At 44.2% G+C, this 11,195-nt stretch overlaps 1 protein-coding gene across 3 annotated transcripts in view; it reads right to left on the reverse strand.

The window, feature by feature from the left end:
* Window positions 1-11,195, reverse strand: part of WDR20 (WD repeat domain 20) — a 43,849-nt gene that overhangs the window by 27,101 nt on the left and 5,553 nt on the right. The window lies entirely within an intron of this gene.

Here is an 11,195-nt window from a genome sequence, read left to right on the forward strand (position 1 = left end):
CATGAGAAGCAAATTTCTGCCTCTACCAAGATGGCTGCCTCCACACAGCTACACACTGCAGATCAAAACATTTCAAGATCAGCTTCACGGTGACCATTCATTTTCCCTCTGCTTGCCTTTTTCTGGGCACAGCTTCCATAGTTCCGGTTCTCTCTATAGTAATTTTTGATATAGCTTGAATTTTTTCATGTGCTTGCCATCTTATATTAAATTTAGACAGATAGAAATGTACAAATTCTCTCCAGGGCCTATTTTCGTAAAATCACCCACCCTTCAAGGGTAAAGCAATAATTGATATAATAACCATACTCTGTCCTCCATTATTTACAAACACTCAGCGATCACTGACTGCTTGTACCCGCTCTCTATCCGGACAGCTGTTACAGGAGGCTGAGCGAGCGGTGCGGAAGGAGAGCTCAGCCTCTTTGACAGCAATGACAGCTGTCTCCGCCCACACCGCCCCTTTCCATCCTGGATTGGCCGCCACAGGAGGCTGGGCGGGAGGAGAGCTCAGCCACATTTGGCAGCAATGGCTGTCTCCTTCCGCACCGCCCTGCCGATCTGTGGCAGGAGGCTGAGCGGTGTGGGAGGAGAGACCGCAGCGTTCAGCTTCCTGTGACAGTTTCTCTCCTCCCCGCTGGGACACAGAGTAGCGCCAAGCGGGGAGGAGAGAAAGAACGAATGCACCGCTATATCGTCCAAAAAAATGCAAGGCATCAAAGCACAGAGTGTAAATGAGCACCAAAAAAAAAGTAGTTTTTTCTGAATGCCCCCTGTAACACTGTTATTACCTGGTAATCCTGCCAGAAGATCCATTACATTTTCCACTTCCTGCAATAGGGTGACAACGCTGTTTCTTTTGCAGTGAAATGACACAGCAGCATCATCACCCTGTAAAAAAAGGATAACCCAAAATGGACATGTAGTTTCAAATGGACTTTAAGAACGATGCAGATACATTACAGTCCAACTACATCTAAGCAGTAACAGCAACAGGAGCTTTTTTTTTTATTAAAAGAAAAAAAAAGTTTAAGCAGGTTTATTGAATCTAAAAATAAAAAATAAAAAAAACCTGCAGGGGACTTATAAAAACTGATGTGTTAACGCTAAATATCAAGCAGCATCATATACTTTGCTCCGAGTCAAAAATGATCTTCATTTACTGGACTGAAATGGGCCTTCTGTGACCCCACACACAGATTTCTGAACAAACCCAAATCATTTACTAGACTATTAAAATCCAAATCTAATGCTCTTCGCCCTCATCAGTAGTTCTGATAGTATGAAAGCAAAACTGCACAGCGCAGGGAAAAGCAATCAGACAAAGAAGGTAAAGCTGTTTATAGGGAGGAATTTAGAGGACGAGCAGAACTCCCGAGTCATTATAAAACATGACCCACTTTGTCCACAGTCACAAGAATCTAGAGTCTATCACAAGAATAGGAGTACTATATTGTTTTGTACTCTTTATACATTTATTGTCCTCATTATTTTAATTATGAAAGCTATAGACGCCAATATAATTAATTCTAGGAATTCCAGGTGCCTCTGCCCCAATGCATACCCTATGAGAGACCTCACTTTTTTCCCCTGAAGTTATTATTATTATTATTATTATTATAATAGAGGATTTATATAGCGCCAATAGTTTGTGCAGCGCTTTACAATATAAGGAGGACATTACAGTCACAATACAATTTAAGACAAGATGGTAAGGAGGGCCCTGCCCCTGAGGGCTTACAATCTAAGAGGGAGGGGCAAGTGATACATGAGGAGGTAGCTGCGTGGGGATGATTGTTTGAGATCTATTTTAAACCTTAAAAAAAGTATTTATTTTTTTTTACCAAAAAGAGCCCAAAACGCATCAAAAACGTCAAAAGATGCGTCTAAAAGACTAGCGTGCGTGTGCAGAAACCTGACCGGAGCTGCTCTGCATTTGGTGTGAACAAGGCCTTAGAGTTTAAAGTGACACTGGTTCACACCTGTGCGTTTTACAGCGCTGATAGACGCGTAGGAACGCGCTGAAAAACGCCCTACGCCCAAAGTACAGGAGCTTCTTTGGGGCGTATTTTCCACGCATATCCATTAGGATACAGCTGAGTAGCCCTCGTAAAAGCGCGTTTTGTTGGCCGCAAATCGCGGTAAAACGTGTGGCCTGGAACGCGTGTCAACTGCGCATATTAGGAACGCCCAAGTGTGAACCCAGTGTTAGGAGTAAGGCCAGGTTCACGTGTTTTTCTATGCGCGATTGTGATTTAAAAAGTGAGCGGCTGTCGCACGTTTTTCAATGCCTACAGATATGTCTATGGGACCCTAACCACCTGCACCTTTTTGCTCGACAAATCGCAAAAGTGTGAACAGCTTCCATAGACTTGAATGCAAATCTCTGTTTTGTGCGATATGGCACGGATAAATCGCCTAGGGTTTGAACCTAGCCTTCAGGGCCGGTGCAGACCTGAGCGATCCGGGATCGCGCGGTCGTGCACAATTGCAGACAGTGATTGCTGTGTGGCCCCATTGATTTCAAAAGGGTACAACTGTGCTGCAATCGCAGAAAAAAAACAAAGTGAAAGGAGTGCTTGTTATGGTTTACGCATTTCCAGCAATGACTCAATATGATATGCCAAAATAATCCATTGTCCGAGTTACAACATTGCAGCAGGTTCAGAACAGGAAGATGCAACATTGCAGCAGGTTCAGAACAGGAAGATGGACTGTTCTCTCATCTCTGCGGCTGACCAAGTCACATCTACCTCACGTGGTCAGAGCACCTACTTTGCTGAGGTGGGAAGTAAATCTATATCTCTATAGCTGATGGTATTATTATAAAATCATCAGCTCGAGAGGGTTACACATCCCAGCAATACATTATACAGCAATGCAGAATAATACCATCAGCTATAGGAGGACTACAAATCCTGGCAATACATTATAAAGCAATGCACAGGAGCCACGTGGTTCCCCAGAAGGCCGCCACGAGGTCCCCAGCAAGGGCGGGACCTCAGACAGCCGAATCAATTTAAATATTGAAAGTGCTGGTATCAGTTTAGCATCGGGGCATTTTCACAAAGTACTCTTGAAAATGCCCAGCACCGGTGCATCCCTACACCCTCTCCCTGGGTGGCCATTCTCGCCCCTCTACTCTTAGCTATGCAAGAAGCCATGGTTGGGAAAAAGTGTGAATCCAAAGTGAAAAATCTGTGAAAAAGACCAGAACAAAAAAAACAAACCACATATGTGTTAAATGATTACAAGGCTGCATTGATTTGTCCTTTTTCTTTGTGAATGCAAGCAGTGTAAGAACCTGGACTTGTCAACCAATTGCAGTCTACTGTACCGAACATGCTAATAGGAGGGAAAAAACTGACAAGAAATATCAACTGCGGACTGTCCTTTGTCTAGTCTAAGGGTGGAGAGCGGGCCAGCAAGTAAAAGGTTCAACTGCAGCAAAGAACAATCAGGTACCCTCCCCTGCTAGAAAGGGCTCTGCTGTGTCGCAGAGCTGTGTAAATCTCAGGACTGGATGGGGGAGAAAAAAAAAGTGAAACAGCTCCCTTTTATGTATTTTATCTATGTACTTAGCGGTTTGCCTGGAGCTCAAATTTAAAGCAAAATTCACATATAAAAGTTAATATGCTTGGACAGGTAAAACCATGCATCTATATAGTTGCGTGACATGACAGACAAATTAATATCCGGTCATTTCGCAGATGGTATGTCAGTTCTGATTGGGATAATACCTATACAGTACTCCAAAAACACAGGGTAGGAAGAAAAGAAAAAAGGAGAGTAGAGGGCAAAGCAACAGAGGTAGAGCAAGAGGAGAGGTAAGATAAAGAATTGGGATGGCAAAAAAATTCACCCTTCCAGTGGGGCTTCCCCCATGCTGCAAAGGGTTAAGGGCTCATTTTGTCTTGGTCCCACAGCCGTCAGCGCTCCCCCCTCTCCTTGAGCTAAGAAATGTCCCTCAGAGACCTCACGTCTAATACAGGTCAATGGAACCGCAGGAAACTGGATATCAGCAGTCCGCTGTAGCCCAGGGGAAAAAAAAGAGGCTACGGGGGCCAGACCGGAGGGACCCGGCAGGACTAAGTAGTCTCCGTTAGACTAAAACACCCAAAGGTCTCCATTCTTCCCTATCCATTAAAATATTGCATTTTGGTTGTTGGTCGCCATTGTCTAGTAATTACTTCTTTGGCAGCTAGGAGGAAAGTAGAATTGTCTTAGCTAAGGCTATAGGACCAGGTATTCTAGAGTAAGGAAATAATCGGTTAGTTAGCCGTTTATCAAGTTCGATTAATCGGATAAAAAAATAAAAATAAAAGGCTCCAGTGATGGACTACTAGTTTGTATTGAGATTGCAGTCCATCACGGGAGCAAGCTTGGCACGGTGGAAGTAAAAAAAAATAAAAAAAAAATAAAAAAGTGTGGTGTGCAATATAGTACATTATACAGCGGCGCAGTGCAGAATACCAGCAGCTAGAGAGGAATGCAGCAATAGCACATTATACTATTGCTGGGATTTGTAGTCCTCTGTAACTTCTGGTATTTTGCGTTGTGTTGTATATAATTATTGCTGGGATTTGTAGTCCTCTATAGCTGGTGGTATTCTCCATTGCGCTGTATAATGATTATACTGCGCAATGCAGATTACCACTGACCAGTTATAGAGGACTACAAATCCCAGCAATAATACGTTATATAGGCTGCTTAATATATTATTGCTGGGATGCGTGCGTAGCGTAACTCGTGTATGGAGCCGGGAAATTTAAATTGTAGCCGACGAATCAACGATGGAAAACGTTGACAACGTTTTCCATCGTCGATTTTAAAATCGAATAATTTTTGCAGCTCTAGCTTCAACAGCAAAAAGGATTTAACATTTCATCATTGAGTATGAAAAACAAAAACCTTTATATTTTAAGCAAGACCAGCTGCCGCTCGGTTGATTCTGCCCAGGCAGTGAGAGGGAAGGCAAGCTAATGCCCACTCTTACTTCCTGGGATCATTCCTTTACATGATATTTCTTCTTGCACGGAATGACCGTGTCCTTCAAAGCCAAACTGAACTTAGTTCACATCAGTTTCATTCCAGCTGCAAAAAAAAAAAAAAAAAGTGTGCAAAGTTTTTTTCTAAAGAAAACAGCCACAGCCTGAGTAGAGAAGCCTGCCCCCCTTCCAGCTTGCAGCAGAGAATGACCCTTGCTCCGTGTGACAGCAGCGGTCTCTCTGAAGATAAACAGCATACACCCTGCAATCATAAAAGCTCATGCTTCCAGTTGATTGGAGAGCTCCGGCTGGGGACCTGTCAGACCTCTGCAGAGAGACCACCACATTTTTGGTCATGGGCCCTGCACATAGAACCAGATCATCAAGGAAGAGTCACACTAACAGGAAATTGCTACGTAGCGGCAGGTTCAACCACCATTTTCAAAGAACAGTTGGATAGAAAGTGTAAAGGGAAAAAAAAGGGCATTACATTCAGGTAGGACTATACATGCATGTTTGCCTGCAAGTGCAATACATGTGTATTTGTTAATTAGGTTTTTGTTTACCGCCAGAGTTCACCTTTAACTGAATTTGACAGAATGGATAGCGGTCCTTGAACAGCTTGCAGATGTTCACTGCCTCTACCATAAAGGATTAGCAGGCTGCAGCATTTCTGCAGCTCAAACATTAACCACAGTTCTGCATTTCTGTACACTGGGTACAATTTGCCTCTATTTTTAATTTACAGCCCTGCTGAGTTTTACACAGAGCAGAACACAACTGACTAACTGACTTACTGTCATCCCCACCCCCCCCTTTCACTAAAAACATACGTAAAGCCAATGGGTTGTCGCGCCACCGACTGACGGTTTTGATTCTAAGACACAGCAGTTACTATCTGGCCTTCACTCGGCGACAATGAAAAGTAGTACTTGCTTACGAGCACTGATTACCTCTACGGAAATCACTTCTCACAGTGACTGGATGACACAGCAAGCATCTGTAGCGCAGTATAAACAGGCCTACAGCTGACAAACCAATCTGCTTGCCAGGACTGAGGAGAGGAATGCTGGGTGCAGTCTAACAAATAAGCCAGTGGGCTTTAATGTGGCTTGTTTATAAAACTTGCATTAGGTCACGACAAATGCTCCATGCAGCGCCATACTGCTTATTCATAGAGACGGTGCAAACAGCAACAATGATTTTTTTTTAAAGAAGACTCGTTATCCTCATTCTTCCTTTACCAATGTACATGACACGTGTCAGATTAGAAATATGGGAGCTGCCACTGATAACCACTGACAGATCAGTTACATTAAAAGAAACGTCACCCATATCTGCAAAATAACAAAATCCCCTTCAGAAATGTTTAACCAGTTGACATCCGCGGTGTTAAACCCCCTTCCCATCCAGGCCATTTTTCAGTATTCAGCGCTGCGGTACTTTGACATTTATTCCGTCATGCAACGCTGTACTGAAATTAATTTTATACCCTTTTTTGGGGACAGATAGAGCTTTCTTTTGGTGGTATTTATTCACCACTGGGGGTTTTATTTTTTTACTATATTACAATCTACAAAACAGATACTCCTAGATAATTGCTGGCTTTGTATACCTTATTTTTATTTTCTCCCCCAGTCTTCTGACAGTGGCCATTTTTACTAAGGGCAGGTTACAAGATCTCCCTTTACTTCCTGGAACTCTGGCACATGTGACCATGCACATCATCTCAGGGGAGGACAATGTTTTTCCCTGAGATCTCATGAGATTTCCCAGCAGTGCTCCGCTGATGTAACTTTCCCAGGATACAACATTTGGGTACGTTTACATCATTTGTGCCAAAGTAGACCAGGAAGTGGGAAAAACATAAATTGTAAGTAAAATACAAATATGTTTGTTTAGTTAATGAATGCAAGATGATTTCATATCAGCATGCAGAGCTGTATACTGATGCGATTTTTAGTCAAAGACCTTCAGGACTAGTTCACACCACAAACAATGCGAACGTACTGGATCGCATCCTGGCCAGCACACTGCGTTCTGGGGTGGGAGAAGGCATGGAGGTGCATTGAAGTCAATGGCACCGCAGCCACGCCCCCCACCTGCAGTGCGATTGTTTGCACCAGAACGTGTGGCACATAAATGCCTACATTCCGGTCCGGTTGGAAAAAGCTGGCCGGGATGCAATCCAGTGCGTTCCGGCACCTAATCGGGCCGTGACACACTGGGGCTGGTGTGAACTTGACCGGAGAACGCACCTTTAAAAAAGCAAGTCTGCAATGGCACCTGCTAGAATTCTGAAAGAAAAGGAGGGAAGAAAAGTTAAAACACACACACTAAGCCCTCATTCACACGGTAATGGCCGGCCCGTACAGATCCATGCTACGTGCACGGCCGTATTGGGCCGCTCCCGGGAAGGAAAGGTACTGTGTGTGATTTGTACGCAGCAGCCTGCCCTTCTCTATGGGAGTACGCGGCCGTATGCTCACCTGACCTGCACGTCCGAACGGGTGAGGGTGTCCCTGCTCGGACGAAGGCAGGATCCATCCTGTTAGCGTACGAGTACGGACACCCGCATGGACGTGCAATTCAGGGGAGCGTAGGGCGGCATACGGCCGCTTACTCCCATAGAGAAGGACAGGCTGCTGCGTACAAATCACACACAGTACCTTTCCTTCCCGGGAGCGGTCCGATACAGCCGTGCACGTAGCATGGATCTGTACGGGCCGGCCATTACCTGTGTGAATGAGGGCTAACTGTCCAGGCTGAAGACATGAGCTGATGCAGCACGCCATTAGCCTCTGACAGCACAGCTTAAGTTTATCTTGCAAATTTGCTACAGAACACTACACACCCATTAGTTCCTGGAAAGAAAAAAAAGTGTCAAAGGCCTCGGATTCAAATTACATGATGAAGGCACGACATGACAAAGGATTGCCATTTGACATTGACATGACAGAATGCAGGGCCCATTCTACAGCAAGTCACACAAACAGGTTCTTCTCTCATGTATGAAAGGCTTTTGTTCTATATTTAGGTAATCGTTGTCTCCCTTACATACAGCATTGCCTTAAAGCTTTAATCTGCTTATATTATTCTTCCCGGGTTCCTCCATGTTTTCCCTCATTAACTCGCCAATTAAAAATTATGTTCCAAACCTTTCCTCCTTCATTACATAGCTTAGCTTAACCCAGTGATGTCATTACTGGGTCTTTGTGCTCCCCTAGGCAGATCATGGCTGGTGGGAGGACTCAGCAGGGTTCTATTCACCTGCATAAGATGCGAGGGACATACCACAGCAAGAGCAGAGAGAGGTGATCACTCACTACCACAGGAACAAGAGTCCGCGTGTATATCTTCTGCATTATGACCCCTGAAGCAAAAGGAACAGTTGACCTTTGCAGTGCCAGGGTAGCCTCACTGCAAGGGTTAATTTTAAAATAACTTGAGTTCCTCTTCAATTTAATTTAACCCTCATCTTTGAAATGACAAAGAAATGTTAAGTAATGGCAATTTACAAAACAGACACTTATAAATAATTGCCGGCTTTTAATTCTTTGCATACCTGTTTCTCTCATTCTTCTCACAGCGGCCATTTTTACTAAGGGCAGATTATTATATCTCCCTTTACTTCCTGGAACTGTGGCCCATATGACTAGGACATGTGGCTATGCACATCATCTCAGGAGAGGAAAAAGCCTTTCTGTGAGATCTCATGAGATTACAGAAGAGATTTCCCAGCAATACCCAGCCGATGTAACCTTCCCAGGATGCAACGCTTGGGCACAGATTACATCACTAATGCCCAAGAGGACCAGGAAGTGGAAAATCATTGCAAATAGAAGCAAAATATGATTAAACTAATGAATGCAAGATTATTCCATATCAGCATGCAGATGTGCTTTTTAGTCAAAGGGTGTAAAAGGTCCACTTTAAGAAAAAAATAATAATAATTTGGCAGAAGAGGAGACAAGCAAAGTCTCTTAAGTCTCTTCTGCAAAGAATAAACATTTCCTCTCTCCCCTGTGATCTTTAATATTTGTGCACTCTGTATGGTGCATGCATTGCACAATGTATACACTCAGCCCTTTCAAGGCCTCTCTAAGATGCCATAAATGGACTAGGTGCCGGGGAGGATGTAACATCTGCAAGCATGTGCAGGAATTACATCACCAGTGGGCATTCTATGGCTGAAGAGGACTTCCAAGAACCCAGAAGTAACAGTGGCAGAGATGGCATCGGTTGGGGGGGCAGCGTGGAGGATTGAAGATCAATCCAACAGAATTGGAGAAGGGCACATTGATAAGACAAGCGTGCTCCAATGTGTAGGTATGCCTTACATAATTCCACATCAGGGTACAAACATTGCAAAAAGAGGTTTACTTCTGCTTTAATGTGTCCAAATAATAGATGCCAAAATTAAGTGCACATCAAGCCAACAAACATTTACGCTTGGCAAATAGTTCTCAATTATCTCAGAAGCGTCTTACACGGATGTCAAACCGATGCCTTAGACACAAGCGCTTAGATTTATCCTCAATTTGCCTCGGGGACAAGAGGCGTGACAGGAAGTGAGGGAAAATCTTCAGACACAATGAATGAAAAAATCTTATAGGAGTGCTTCCCTTCCTCTAATCCTACAAATCTTATAGGAGTGCTTCCCTTCCTCTAATCCTACAAATCTTATAGGAGTGCTTCCCTTCCTCTAATCCTACAAATCTTATAGGAGTGCTTCCCTTCCTCTAATCCTACAAATCTTATAGGAGTGCTTCCCTTCCTCTAATCCTACAAAGAAAAAAACAAAAAAACCAACAATTACTCTGTTATTGGAGAGCTCCACTCACTTCCTGACTAGCAAAAAGCAAAAGCAGGACAGGAAGTGAGGGGAAATCTCTAATGGGGTCCTGGATAACCATCGGGGTGCCAACCCTTCCTCACACTCAATGAAACAAATATATTTTAGCTTGACATACAATTTTTCACATGCTGGCTAGAACTCCTAAAGCAGCTGCCGAGATCAATTAGTAGCCACATAGTGAATGCATTGTTTTCAACCTGTCCAAGCAAACTGGCACTGAAAGAGGGACTGAAGGTGCAACCCCTGTACAGTACTACTAAAGAGAAAGCAGTCTGTATACGGTAGGGATGCACCGATACCGGTTTTTCATCATCGAGTACCGATACTTTACTTCTGGTACTCGCAGATACCGAGTACCGATACCTATGCTCCCCCAGGCAAGGAGCCAGCTTCCCATGCAATCAGGAAGCCAATGACATGTTCCTCTGCTTCCTGGTTGCCCGGGAGGCCGGCTCCATGTTGTTCGTCCGGCTCGATGCTGATTGGCCAGGAAGCCGGATTCCCGGCCAATCAGGAAACTAGGAAGCAGGTCATCACTCGCCGCCCAGCTTCATGATCGTACAGTAAGCTGGCTTCATGTCCCCCTACGGCACTGCCGGTCAGGAAATCTTCCTCTGACCGGAGGTTTCCGGTATCGGAGCATTTGGGCGAGTACTCTGCCAAATACTCAGTATCAGCAGCGATACTAGTGTCGGTATCGGTGCATCCCTAGTATATGGAATAGGCAAACATAGCTGTCCCCATGAAAACACAAAACACACAGTAATGACCAAGTATGGACAACCCTTCAAGTTCAGAGGTTTCCAATAAAGGGTACTGTTAGGGCCCATTCACACCAAAATCAGAAGGTAATTGCAGGTCAACAGGTTGTTAAATGGCGATTGCACGCCCCAATAAAAAGGCGTTTTACTTCCTTTTTATTGGGGGGGGGGGATCTTTTTGTGAAGCAAGACATGCGAGTGGACATACTTCACTGTATTGCCTTTCCTTCATTGTGTTTACATATGTTTTTGACGCATTTGTTTAAAAAACGTAGAGCAGAAAGTTGCTGGAATCTTGTGTCAAAGCACTACAGACGCCTTAGTCACTGACCTGGAACAGACGAGGTTTTCCGTCACCCTCCTACTGCACGTTTCTTGGTTAGCACTGCTAAAAGCAATGAGGCCTCAGCATCAGAACCCAGAAACTAGCATTTTCAGGGGGGAAGGGTCAGCAATCGCAGCTTGTCTGGTCCTTAAGATTGCACAAACAGGAAAGCATAGCAAGTGTCATGTGACTTTTATTTCCCTTATCCCTATAAACAGGTCTCATATAATAAGACACGCCGAGTGGGAGGGGCCACATACTGC

This window comes from Nanorana parkeri, unplaced genomic scaffold, assembly GCF_000935625.1.
Source record: "Nanorana parkeri isolate BGI_ZX_2015 unplaced genomic scaffold, ASM93562v1 scaffold499, whole genome shotgun sequence".
In the NCBI taxonomy this organism is placed as follows: domain Eukaryota; kingdom Metazoa; phylum Chordata; class Amphibia; order Anura; family Dicroglossidae; genus Nanorana; species Nanorana parkeri.